The sequence below is a fragment of the Coptis chinensis genome, chromosome 8 (assembly GCF_015680905.1).
Source record: "Coptis chinensis isolate HL-2020 chromosome 8, ASM1568090v1, whole genome shotgun sequence".
In the NCBI taxonomy this organism is placed as follows: domain Eukaryota; kingdom Viridiplantae; phylum Streptophyta; class Magnoliopsida; order Ranunculales; family Ranunculaceae; genus Coptis; species Coptis chinensis.
Window position 1 is genome coordinate 85,576,191 of NC_141463.1, and position 14,148 is coordinate 85,590,338.

At 35.4% G+C, this 14,148-nt stretch overlaps 1 pseudogene across 1 annotated transcript; it reads right to left on the minus strand.

Annotated features, from left to right (window-relative positions):
- Nucleotides 1-10,210: 10,210 nt before the first annotated feature.
- Nucleotides 10,211-14,093, minus strand: LOC147483790 (TPR repeat-containing protein ZIP4-like; annotated as a pseudogene). The gene is made up of 7 exons (XR_015205536.1): nucleotides 13,997-14,093; nucleotides 12,772-13,730; nucleotides 12,236-12,425; nucleotides 12,112-12,142; nucleotides 11,411-11,922; nucleotides 11,089-11,134; nucleotides 10,211-10,889 (listed from the first exon to the last, which is right to left on the minus strand). The product of XR_015205536.1 is annotated as a TPR repeat-containing protein ZIP4-like (transcript).
- Between the last annotated feature and the right edge of the window lie 55 nt (nucleotides 14,094-14,148).

The following is a 14,148-nucleotide window of genomic DNA, read 5'->3' on the forward strand; positions in this document are numbered from 1 at the left end:
ATACTCCCCGGTTGTGACTTTTCTTGTTCTCATAAGTAGACGAAAGATACTAAAGTAAAATTATATGAATTGTGTGATGTTATGGATATGAAGTGTGACGGTGAATTGACTATAACTTGATATGTTTTTACGAAACTATTAATGACTTGTGATAGTCTGAGATCTATGATTATGCACGCAGAAACTTTATGACGTAATGATGTCATATGAATGACTACCATTGATATAGGTATTATGATAAGTGGTAATCCCCCTGAATATCTTGGAGACGAACCAAGGTTATATCAATTAGACTTAAATGTCTTAAATGAGGTTTGGTTATGAATGGAATTTTGACTGGCTGAGATAAATCAATTTATTGTGATGTCTAACTCTGTTTTGCAGGAGGGTAGGATCAATTAATCTTTTCTGCAGGGACGTAAATATCCTACCCTAAGACGACGTGTTGGCTTAAAGGTAAGGTATACCAAACTCATATTTAATTAGGTTATCATATGTGCAGTTAATAAATGAAATGTAAGTGGTATTGTTATATGAGTTAATCTTGGAAAATGGGAATGTATATTGGGATTGAAATCTTACTTGGGAAGAAACTACATGCCGTTTTGAGAAAACGGAACTAACTTGTCTTCCAAGTTGAAATGATTGTAATATTTTTATATGTGAATTAAGAGTTGTTATTTTGGTTTTAATTTGATCTAATATTTTAATATCGTGGTTGATAATGAGTTATTAGGGTTTGGTTTTATCCTGGATTTTCAGAATATGGAATAGGGTGTGAATAATTCCCTATTTTAGATTTTCTGAAAATTTGGGGTGTGACAAGACTGGACCAAGAAGATGGTTGCCTACGTGCCCAAGAATCAGGGCCGGCTCAACCCAACTCGAGGCCTAAGGCAGGGACCCAAGTGAGGCCTTAAAAAAAATCAAAAAGCCTTGAACAATCTAAACGAGACTTCTTCTATAAGAAGATTCTTATAGAATTACTTACTATGAATGCCTAATTTATAGGATTCTATGTAGATTATACACACCGAAGATGTTTAAGAGTGATTCATTTGAATTAGAGAGGCCTATTTATCGAGGAGAGTTTAGTTGAATGATTGAAATTAAAGTCCATGTTTTCAGGAATTTAAGGCTTTTGTGTGAATCAAACTCCTATTTTCTAGGAAATTTCTTTTTTGATAGTACGTAATTATACACATACCAAACTTTACTAGGCCTTTTCGAGAGTGTGGCCTTAGGCGGTCGCCTATTTCACCTTAAGGATGAGCCGGCACTGCCAAGAATCTTTCGAGGATGAATTTGTAATCTTTGTAAATATATGTACTTACATTTTTCATACCCGGGTGTTTAAGGGATTACTCGGTGAATCTTCAATTAGACACTTTAATTATAAGAACATAGGATAATACTAGTTCATTGATTTCTCGACCTATTCACTTGTTAATTCAATTTCATGCTAGATATAATTGGACGAGATTTTTACAAGGAAGGAAGAATCAGTGGAAAGTAGAGAGTTCTCATTGAACGAGATAAACCCTAATTAAAAAGTATTTCAACACAAATCATATTAAAACGAAGAGTCCTTCTAATGTAACACAACGTGTTACGCAATAGTATAACACCGTCCAACAAAAAATTGACACGTCATGGGGACAACTTGATAACCAGATGAACTAGTTTTTAAAAAATTTAAAAGAAAACAAACAAATTCCATTACCACCATCCCCTTTGTTTGCATAACTAGCCCAACTACCATCGTACTCCCCTCTCTCACTTAAACAGATACATACATATATTCTTATGTGAAAAGATCTCTCTTTGAAGTTTGAACCAAAAAAACATCTTCTATTTCTTGACAATTCAGGGCAATTTCAACTCGTTCCAAATTTAGAGCCATTTCAGCTCGTTGGAAAATTCAGGGCAATTTCAGCTCGTTGGAAAATTCAGGGCAATTTCAGCTCATTGACAATTCAAAGCAATTTCAGCTTGATGCAAATTCTGGGTAATTTCAGCTCGTTGCAAATTCTGGGCAATTTCAGCTCGTTGACAATTCAGGGCAATTTCGACTCGTTGCACATTCAAGGCAATTTCAGCTCGTTGAAAAATCCAGGGCTATTTCAGCTCGTTGAAAATTCAAAGCAATTTCAGCTCGTTGCAAATTCAGGGCAATTTTGGCTCGTTGTAAAATTCAGGGCAATTTCAGCTCGTTGACAATTCAAGGCTATTTCAGCTCATTTATAATTCAGGGCAATTTCAGGTCGTTGCAAATTCAAGGCAATTTCAGCTCGTTGAAAAATTCAAGGCAATTTCGGCTCGTTGAAAAATTCAGGGCAATTTCATCTCGTTGAAAAATTCAGGGCTATTGCAGCTCATTGACAATTCATGGCTATTTCAACTCGTTGATAATTCAGGTCAATTTCAGCTCGTTGATAATTCAGGGCAATTTCAGCTCGTTCACAATTCAAGGCTATTTCAGCTCGTTGGAAATTAATTGCTATATTTAAATTACTAAACTTTTTGTTTGTTTGTTTGTTTTTTTTTTACTGTTTCCATATTCAGTTAAGAGTTCCCTTCAACGATTTATGAAACACGAGGCGAGTTTTTCTAAAGAGAACGTGTTGGAGGTGGGTCATATATAGCAAGGCCCAAAATTTCGATATCGGTTAATATATCGGTGTACCCAAAAACCGAGATATATCGGATATATCGGATATTTCGGTTTTTTTGGTGACCAGGCCAAAGTTTCTAAAATATCGGATATCTCGGATATCTCGCCGATATATCTCGGATATATCGGAAATTTTAATATTAAGTTATTAATAATTGGTCAAAAAGTCAACTGATATATATCGATTATCCGAAATATCGATTATATCGGTATAAACTTTATATCGAAAATTCGATATATCCGGTGAATATATATCGAATATCGATATCGGATATTTATCGAGATATATCGATATATATCTATATTTTGCCACGATATATAAGATGCACTATAAAATCGGCCGATATATATCGGTATTTTAGTACACCGATATCGATATTTCTGATATATATCTACTGAATATAGAATCTTTTTTTCCGATATATATTGGAATTTCCAATATAACGATATATATCGACCGATATATACGATATATCTGATATAAATGATTGACTTTGACCGATATTGTTGATTTTGACCAAATATTATTGACTTTGACCGATATATTGTCGATATTTCCGATATAATAGACGATATTTCCGATATAATCGACGATATTTTTGATATATCGACATACAAAACAAAATTTTGACTAGTCACAAAAAAAATAGATATATCCGATATATATCGGTTTTTGGATACACCGATATATTCATCGATATCGATATTTTGGGCCTTGATATATAGCATGCCTTCGGACATGCCATGCCTTTCACACTACCTAAAGCACCACAGAACAAGAGCGTGCTAAACTATCAAATTAAAAATCTCTGTCTTAGTTTTGGCACAATATCCCCAATTTTTCTTATTATATGCCTACTCGAACAACTAAAAAATATTATATCATCGTATTCACTTCAGTGTCCAAATTTGGAACAACCCAATATTATAAAATAATACAACCGAAATGCATTACAACAATATGAAAAAGTAGACTATCAATTTCGACATACTTACACACAAAACAAAATTTTCAAATGTTAAATTTATACACGGGTGGGGGAGGAGACTGTAAAAGCAAACCAACGATGTAGGATCTAAATAATGTAATAACAACACTTTGCCAACCGTACAAAAACATGGCCATGAGCATTCATTTTTCATAAACCCCAGTAGAAGACACTAATCTCATCGAAATAAATAAATAAATCAAGTCTTAACATACCTAAATGATAAGTCAAGATATAAACAAATCAACACCAAATAACTAAAACAACAAAACAACATCAAAATCACAGTCGAATTTTGCGGAAATTAACTAATTTAGGAATTAAACCTAGTAGATTAAGTTACCACAATTAATTTTATATATGTACGTTACGGCATAAAGGGTCTTTTTTGGTCTTCCAATATTGACGAAAGGCACCACTAGAACAAAATAACAAGTTAAATGGAGTTAATGATAATATTTAATGCATGCATAAACTGCCATGCCATTGATTAATCTATATATGAGTGCACATGACAAGTGATCTGCTTGAGAATCTTCCATAAGCGACAAAACATGAGAACAGGAAGATTCATATAGAGGCTAAGTATTTGAGAAAAGAAATATTGATACCCCCTTGTCCCCCTACTGCAACTTCTATCACTTCTTCATTCCTAACACTAATAAGCACAAGTACATGCCTAAGAATCCAACAAATAGATAGAACACCCTTTTGAGAAGCTCTGCCACTTCTACTGCTTATTCTTTCCTAACAACACTAATAAGTATAAGTACATGCCAAAGAATCCAACAAATAGATAGAACACCCTCTCTACAAGTTTTATCGGTTCTTCTAGGAGTGATGTTTGGAAAGAACACCAAGCAGATCCTTTACCTTTATTTTACTTCAATCAATAAAAGCACAGCTAGTGCTTTAATTCATTATCCCAACTAACAAACCACATAGTATCAGCAAGCACAAAAGTATGTAATCATACACATTCTTATCAGTGTAATTGAGAAGATAATACCTCGGGCTTGTGGCTTTCAAACTCTGTTTTATAGCGGAACTCAAAATGCCTACTGATTGGGTAGTCCATCCTTTCCAGATCTCTCTGACATCCATGTTACAAATCAAGGCCCAAAATTTCGATATCGGTTAATATATCGGTGTATCCAAAAACCGAGATATATCAGATATATCGAATATATCGGTTTTTTTGGTGACCAGTCCAAACTATTTAAAATATCGGAAATATTGGACATATAATATCGAAAATATCGGAAATATATCGGAAATATATTAGAAATATCGGATTTATATTTAAAAATGGTCAAAAAGTCAACTGATATATATCGATTATATCGGCGATATAAAGTTTTATATCGAAAATTCAATATATCTCGGAAAAAAAGGGTTTAATATTCGGTAGATATATATCGGAAATATCGATATCGGTATACCAATTTACCAAGATATATCGGCGAGATATCGGATATCTTGGCAATATTTTGGGCCATGCTACAAATTACAGAGTAAGATAGAGTTAAAAAAAATACTGAATAAACAAACAAATGCCTGTAGTGAATTTTATATATGTACCTTAGTGCATAAGGAGTCTATTTTGGTCTTCGTTTATTAGTTCCAGCAGTCTCATTCAAAGTGATACCCCAATCGCATCCACCTCTATAAGTTGCTAATCTAACACCTAACAAAAAATTTATCCATCATTCGATTAGAGTTAAAACACACACACACACGCCACATCGCCACAGACCTTAATATGTTATTCAGTAGGCACACTACGGTTTATATCAGGAGATGGGTTCTGATCTGATGCATATTGTGGGCCATGCCAACCAACATGTTCCAAGGAAGTAGAGTTCAGGTTTTCATTGTTGTCTATTAAATTCTCTTCTTCTCCCTGGCATTGTTGATGTTACGCCTTCAGGTACTAGTTGAGAGATGGGTCTAACACGCAGCTGTCGCCACATTTGATGCACCAGACATTACTGAAGGCAGTGGAGATTGACCTTGGTGCTTCCTTTTGTGTGCCTGATGACTGTTTGGCACAAAACTCCCCACCACAACCTAGTACATACAGGAACAACATTGCACCACATAAGTTTAATGTGTAATGTGTTTGAATATTAAAAGCACCAGTTAAGGTAATGATGATGTATATATTACTAGAGTGTTAGATTATATTTTGAGAAATTTGAAAGGGAATAATCACTTAAAGAAAGAAATCCGGTGATGCAGTAACATGAGATTCAAAAGATTATTCAAGATAAGAGCCATGAATATAAGCCTTGGCAATGATTACCAAACACACAAACTTCAAAGCACAACGAGTAGTGGCGGGTGTATAAGTGTCATAAACACATCCACTTAATAATTCATAATGTTAAGGGTGTGCATGTCATTTGATAAGGATTGGTGATAGCCATCGGATAGAGTTCACAAGATCATGACATGTGTCCTAGATGATTTGAATTCCAATTTTGTCTTTGCCAAAATCACATAATATTTATATAATTATACTTAGAAAAAGGCATTAGAGTCTTTTCATTTGTCTTGACCAAAAACATCACGGTCAAACTCAGTTGACTTAGATGTGTTGTGGTCTGGGGGGGGGGTATGAATCTCTAGATGAAATAACTAGTGGGATAAAGCTAATTGGCCTAAATTCTGGGGGGTAAACCTCTAGATGAAAAAACTTAGGGGAGGGAGGGTAAAGCTAGAAAACTGCTATAATAATTCACCAAGGACTTAAAGAAAAAGAGGAAGTATATCAGTTTTAGTTTTGCTCCTATTGAAAAGTCTCATTGTCTCTTTGATCAACTAAGGCTTGCTTCTGAATAGAAGCCGATGAGATTGGAGTGAGAAACTTGACTTTTGTTGGGAAACTTTTTTTATTTTTTTATTGTTTACCAAAAGAGGGGAGACAGAAGGGTAAAGGAGCAGAGTGTATTTATGGTAATTAAAGTCTAATTTATGAATAATTCATATAGGCATATAATTCATATATTGCGTGAATTTGGTTTTCAACTTGAATTTACACAAACGCCCTCTTTTTCCTATGTTAAGTTAAGGGTATAAATGGTAGTAAAAATTGAAATGACCAAATAGTCTTTTTTAAAAGCATTAAATAATTTGTTTGAATATTTTATCAAGGGTATTTAGTGTTAGAAAAAATGTTGGTCCAATTTAAAAGCTCATCTATCTATCTATCTATCTATTTATCTATATCTTAATATTAAAGCTCCCACAAGGGGTATTTTTTAGTTCTCTTAAAATTCAACATCATCAACTCCTATTAAAACGGAAATTACTCTCCTATTGAAAATAGAAATTCTAGCACTTCTAATTAAAATGGGAATCTTTCTCCTATTATAATGGGAATTCATCCCCTATTGAAAAAGAAAAATCTAACACTTCTAATTAAAACGAGAATCTTTCTTCTATTAAAAACGAAAATCACACTTCTAAATTAAAACGGTATCCCTCCCCCAATTAAAAAACGGGGTTTTAAAACTTAATTAAAACAATTTGTTAAGAAATTAAAGCGGGCTTTTAAGATTTGATTAAAACAATTTGTTAGGAAATTAAGACGGGTTAACAACGAAAACTGGAATCACGATTTGTTAGAAAATTTCTATATGTATAGTTATGATTGTTGAGCAAGTTTTAAAAATAGTCAGTGCGTATGCACGGATCTACTAAAATTAAAACTCCCACAAAAAGTATTTTTCAAGATCTATTAAAACATCACCACTTAATAAACCAACAAAAACCGGGAATCTCTTTTTCCTTTTAAGAAACCAACTTAAAACGAGAATCTAATCTTTTCTTCAAAACTCCTAATAAAACGGGAATTCCTCTTTTATATTGAAAAGATAAATTCTACCACTTCCAATTAAAATGGAAATTATTCTCATATTAAAACGAGAATCACACTTTTAAATTAAGTCAACTTTTATAACGAGATTATTTCCCCAACTAAAAACGGGTTTTTAAAACACAATTAGAACAATTTATTAAGAAATCAAAACGGGTTAGCAACTAAAACGGGGATGTCTTCCCCTAATAAAAGGATTTGCTATAAAATTTCTATATGTATAGACGTAGAGTAATGATTATTGAGCAAGTTTCATTATTGAGCAAGTTTTCAAAAATACCGGTGCGTATGCACAGGCATACAAACTAGTGTTAATTATGATGTACTCTACTAATTGAGATATCATTGTTTTGTCCACGTTAATTCCTTTGTTGATTTTATGCTCTACGGAATAACAGACTTGAGAAGTTTTTCCTGTTTTTGTGGTTTACATTGAGAAGTTTATGAGACTAGGTCCAGGCAAGAGTTCCTGAAATCACGGGAAAGGCCAAATTTGTGGTCAACTAATTCCTATACATCTCCCTACCGGGGAACAAGGATTAATTTCTTTGAAACTCAAGTTAATATGCATATAATAATTAAAACATATGAATATGCATACAATGAACTTTACATTGAAATGTACAAGCTGGGCTGTTTCTGGATCCTTTGGAGAGGGTCCCTAAATAGGATCTCACGGGTATGTGTTGAAACACAAATTTGCTCATTATTTTTTTTACTCAGATTTTGCTAACTCCAGCGTGCAGTGACACACGTTTCCTCACATCTGAATGAAAATCAGAGGAGCTGAGGTCGATCAACCACGTCTACTACTTATTATCACACCATCCAACTCCTAATTGAGCTAGAGGTCTTTATTAGATATTATGGGACTTAGGTGATGGTGTAGAAGAAAATAGAAATGGAAAATAAAAAATGACAAGTATGAGAGAATAAGGTCTTCAAAATATTTATACTAGAGAAATCCATATTTTCTTTTCTTGCTTCTACATAAGTGTCCATACTCTGCTCTATTAAGCTTTTGGACTCCTTTTGATTTTGATTCAATTTTGGGGAGTTCTAACTTTGATTTTTTGTAAAGTCCCGAATTCTTATTAAGGGTAAATTAGTAAATGACCAGTGAAACCTAGGAACGATTACGTATGTGGGCAGTCGAATAGACGTTTAGCCTTACGTAACGTAAATTGATTTAACACCGATTGAGAAACCAAGTTAGTTAAGGAAAAAACTTGCAAAATTCTAAAGTTTCGTATCATTAGTTACTTAGAATATACGGATATCGAAAAAGAAAAAAAATATATAAAGGTAAGTTAGTCTTATTGCAATATTCCTTATCAAGTGCGTATATGATTAGAACCAAACAATTACATACCCATTTCTTTTCTTCCTTCTCTGTCACGCCAACAACTAGACAAGCTACTTGAGAGAAAATCAAAGTTTACCCATTTACCATCAATCCACCCCTAAATCTTCTACCCACATCTCTTGTAAACACTAAAGTCAAGTGTGAAGTTTGGAAATATGACTTAGGTGTGGCTATCGGGTTTTCTTCTTGCGACAAAGCGAGATTCGAATTTCGGTCGTACCAACGTGAAAAGTGAGTTAGTCTTCCTCCCAAATAACTAGTTTAAAACCCATTTCGAGGGATTTGATGTATTAATGAAAATAATTGAATGGGGTTGTTTTATATTTCGGCAGTAGCTATTTGGAGGAGATATGGCTTAGTGAAATTAGTAGAGAAGAAAGCTAGAGGAGATATCCTTACTGGCTTGGTAAGAATCATTATATATTCACTCCATTTTAGAGAAGTTCATGTTGGTTCTATACTTTGTTTAAGATCATGTTGATTATTGAGTGAATGAAAAGGAACACACCTATTTTATTACTAGATTTAATGTGAATTGAAGGGTGTGGAATTTATTTGTAGTTGGAGTTAGGAAAAATTATAATCGTTAGTGGAATTGATATGATTGGTATTGGCATAAGGGCCTGCAAGAAGAATATTGTTGAAATTTCGGATCGGATTGAATCGGATGGGATCGTTTTTGATAACACATTTGATTCTGATCCGATTTTTAATTTCCAGACATCAAAATTTAAAATATCGAAATGCATATATGATTAACAAATTCGGAAATATCTCGGATCAAATTTAAGAAAAATGAGAATTGGTGGAAAAAGTGACACCCTATCTATTTGTAACCCTTTTGTTATTCGCGCCATTCTCCAGTACTTCTCGCACCTTTCTTTTCACTTGAGCGACATTTTTTCACTAAACTTTTTTTTCATTACTTCCCACTAGGGGTGCAAGCGGATAGGGTTGGATTCGGATATGCCTGTATTCGAATTCGAAAATTTATACCGATATATGAATCCGAATCCGACGGATATTAAAAATTATATCCAAATCTGAATCCGAAAATTTATACCGATATCCAAATCCAAATCCGAATCCAACGGATATTAAAAAATTTATCCGAATCCAATTTCGGATAATATCCAATCCAAAAATTAATATTAATTTAAATTTTATTTGCTTGGAATAATTCATTTTATCACTATAAAAACTATTATAAATATATATATTTATCATTTATTATTATTATTTTGTTATTATAATTTTATATTATTAGTTTATGATTCTATATAATATTTTATATAATAATAAATAAATAAATAAATTATATATAATAACTAATAATTTGTTAAATCGGATTGGATATTTTCGGATGCGAATATAGTAGTATCCGAATCCGTATCGGAAACCAATTTGAAATCTCAGATAATATTTGATTTTTGATTTTTCAAAGAGAGCGAATTTGTGGAGTTGTCGTTGGTCCACAAACTGGTCCACAAACTTATTCTGTTTTTCAAATACGAATTCTAGTCGGATTTGAATATTTGAACTTGCACCCCCTGCTTCCCACCGCTTGGTTTCACTTCGGCGCCTATTTCTTCAGTGAAAAATTCAAATTAGAACCGGCACTCTCTCTCCTATTCAGATTCAAATTAGAAGCAGCAGTTTCCACACAATAAGGGCAACAGTTTTGTAGTCGGGAGATGGGGAAGAAAGGAGAGTGGAGAGGCAGGTATTGAGAGCATAGTCGGCAACAAGAAGGTTTGCTTGTGGGCCTTGTGACGAATTGAGGCCAATCTGAAGGAGATAATGGGGGGTGCACGTCTTTGAGGATGCAAAGTTCTTTATCAAGATGAGTTGCTGCTGTTCGGTATCAGCAAGCCTGCCTCGTTCATCATAAGCGTTCAAAGTGTATACAAAGAAGAAACTGGATTCATTCGTAGTGGGATCGTCACCTCGTTGAGTCCCCGATGAGATCGACATCAGTATCTGCATGCATACATAAATGGGAATAAATAAATTTGATGTATATTCAAGTCGTTGGATAACATTACACTATTCTTACGATCACGCTACTATCAGACCAAGCCATATCACCAAAAGGACGTCAAGGAGGATTGATCAACAAATTTAAGTTGCATCTTTGATCCCTTCGCCATCAGACAGAACAAGAAAGACATCTTATTACACTATTGACTATCCTGAATGCTTGACGCATCAATTTAGTGGATAGACTAGTAGTGTAAAATGACAAGTTAAGGATAAAAAATAAAGTATAGAAACTCTGTCTTCGTATTTGAAGATCTAACAAATTTTACATTCATCTCAGGGAAAAGGTTATGAAGGCAGCATTACCAGCACTTCAGTTTTTGGTAGATAATGAGTTTAAGCATTTAAGCATGCCAGGTAATGCGAAGAGGTAACTAAGGCATTGGAACTCAAATGCAGACAAGTGAAGACAGTATCAAGCTAATTGGGTGTGACAAGATAAAATTTTCTATTTTCCATACCTTCCCAGCCTTGTCAAGCATTCAGGATAGTCACCACTGATTGCTGCGCCATAGAATTCAGATGCCAACTCTAGACATTCAGTACATATTTCATACTTCCCTTCTCTACCAGCTCTTGTCCCAGTGTTCCATGAGTTTACTGCAAACCAATTTCTTTCACGTCTCCCGACCTCCCCCTTCCCAAAGAACCGCTCAGGGCTGACCTCAACCAAACGTGCTCAGGCCTGCTTTGTGAACTTGAGGACTTCACGTTCATTGCCTGGCCCCTGTGAGAGGACTGTGACCAGAGTGCGGATTACTACTACTTCTGGTGTAGGCATTGGTTTTCCTGGAGAATATAAGCTTAGCAGATTGGATAGAGAAGCAATGGCAACCGTAAGGGCCTTTGAGGCTATGGATTCATGGGCCGACAAAATGAGGAAGTCTGATGTGAAGTCATGGCAAGACGTCATAGACTGCAACTGACTAATGGCACCTTTTTTCGTCTTTTTTCTGAAGGTAGATCTTGAATTACAAATGTCCAAAAAAAAAAGAGATAACTAATGATTGAAAGTGATAACTAGTAATGCAACAGACTCCTCGGTGGCCAAATGCTTGCATAAGTGGTAATAACTTTTTTCAGTAATGCAATTCAAAATTAGCAGTTTAAGTTATTGAATGGGTGAATTTTAGGGGGCAACAATATTTCAAAAGATATACCTTGAGAAATGCACAGGCGATGTTGGGATGAAGCTGCAGAAAAAGAAAGCATCACAAGAAATGAGGATCTGTCCTGCCAATGTATGCAAACTATAATGCTATATAGCTTTTCAAAATAAGTCTTACCTGTTCAGCTTGGTTGATATATTCTTGAGCTTGATCAAGGTGGGAGAGACCTAGGTGGCATAGACACAAGACTCTGAAACATTTAGCTCTGAGAATTCGGTTCTCCACATTGTGAGGGACATAAAGCATTGATTTTTCGAATATTTCTGCTCCTGTCTCATAATCCTTCAATCTGAAATGATCGGCTCCACTGCAAATTACATATCAAAACAGGATTCTGTAGCTTAGATGGTAACTGAGAGTGTTCGTAAAAGAAACTTTTATTGCCCATATGTTCATAGGATCGTCGTTGAAGTGCTACTTAGTAGGGTCTAAGTGTATAACTGTTTAGATAACGAGAAGTATGCAGGAAACCGTTTTATCTCTATAAGGTAAAGTTGCAACTGGAGAAGTCCTTGATATGCATATTCGACAAGTGTGATGTCTCTATACCTAATGTATGTGGTGGTGAAAGGAATACGGAAAGTTAACATACAAAACATTGTGGAATATTAAGATTGAAGTTTCTAGCAAAATGCATGCTGTAAAAAACTAACCAGTTCCACAGGACGGAGTGCATTGCTGTCCTCTCCTTTGCCGCTTCATCTGCAGTAAACAGTGACATCACCCTGTCGTCAGATACCAATTCAGCCACAACCTTTGCTCTCACCCGAGAACCTTTGCCTCCACTGCCAACCACCCTATGGGCCACCCTGACAGCTGCACCGGCACTAATTGTGGCACCTCCCCAAGAGTCCCAGAAACAAACTTTTAGCAGTCTCGGCCCCTGCGACTCCGGCGGCTAGAAAGTAGGCCTCGACCCAGACCCAAATAGTCTCAGGAATCCCTTTGTTAATGACCATACCCCTGAGCTCCTTTTCAGCATCAGCATACCTTCCCAAACCCAACCATCCCTTCATAGCCAAGACAGGTAAACAAGGGTGCTGTTCCCCACCGCCTTCTCTCAAGACCTTAATACACTTGAGAAGGCTCTCAAACTCTTCGGCCTGCAAATGCGCGGCAGCCATGAACCTCAAGGTCTTAGACTTGACATTCTTAATAGCCAGAGTCTCATCTTGCCTCTTGGCAACCCTCAAACCCTTGTCACACAAATCCAAAGCTTCGTTCATGAGTTTCAAAGCTTCAGTAATTGAATTGGGATTTTTTGTGGAGAGAAGAAGCCTATGACTATCTGGAGACCTAAACAGCAAGCTTTTGGAACGATTGAGTAAATTAATAGCGAGATTTCTACCTGAAGTCCGTGACCTGGCGATGTTGAGATCCAACAGAAGCCTGTGTTCCTCCTCGGCATCGGAGGCGGAGGCGTCGATTTTGGAAGTGAGATCAGTGGCTCGGTCGAAACAAGTGGAGGCTCAGTCCAGTTTGTTTAGATCGTGCCAGATGGAGCCGGTTTTGTAGAAGAAAGAGGCGGCTTTGAAAGCAGGAGAAGGGATACCAGGAACATCGCCGGCTAAAAGGAGGAGATCGGCTGAGATCTGACGGAGATGAGCTTGGCCTTACCCTAAACCCTAAACCCTAAACCAATTACAGTCTGGTCTATTTATAATTGGCCCAAAAACTAAATAATCCTAAATTAAATAACTATCGATAAGCAATTTTATGTCATTGCCACACAGACAACTTATATTTTGGTTTCCGCACTTTCAAACTCTAAAACTTTGTACCAACCTCAGAAACTTGTTATACTTTTTTCTTCTTTTTCGTTGTCTTTCCCTTTTTTTATTTGTTTAAAAAATAATAGAAAAAAACAATAACACAAACATCGACAAATAATGGAAGAAAACAATATGACAAAAGTGTCAAATTTTGTGTTGAATTGGTCAAACTTGGTGTTTTTGCTCAAAAAGAAATGGTACATTTCTTGCCTTGTTTAGGATATTAGCCTAAACTAATTGACTAAGCACTAATCAGGG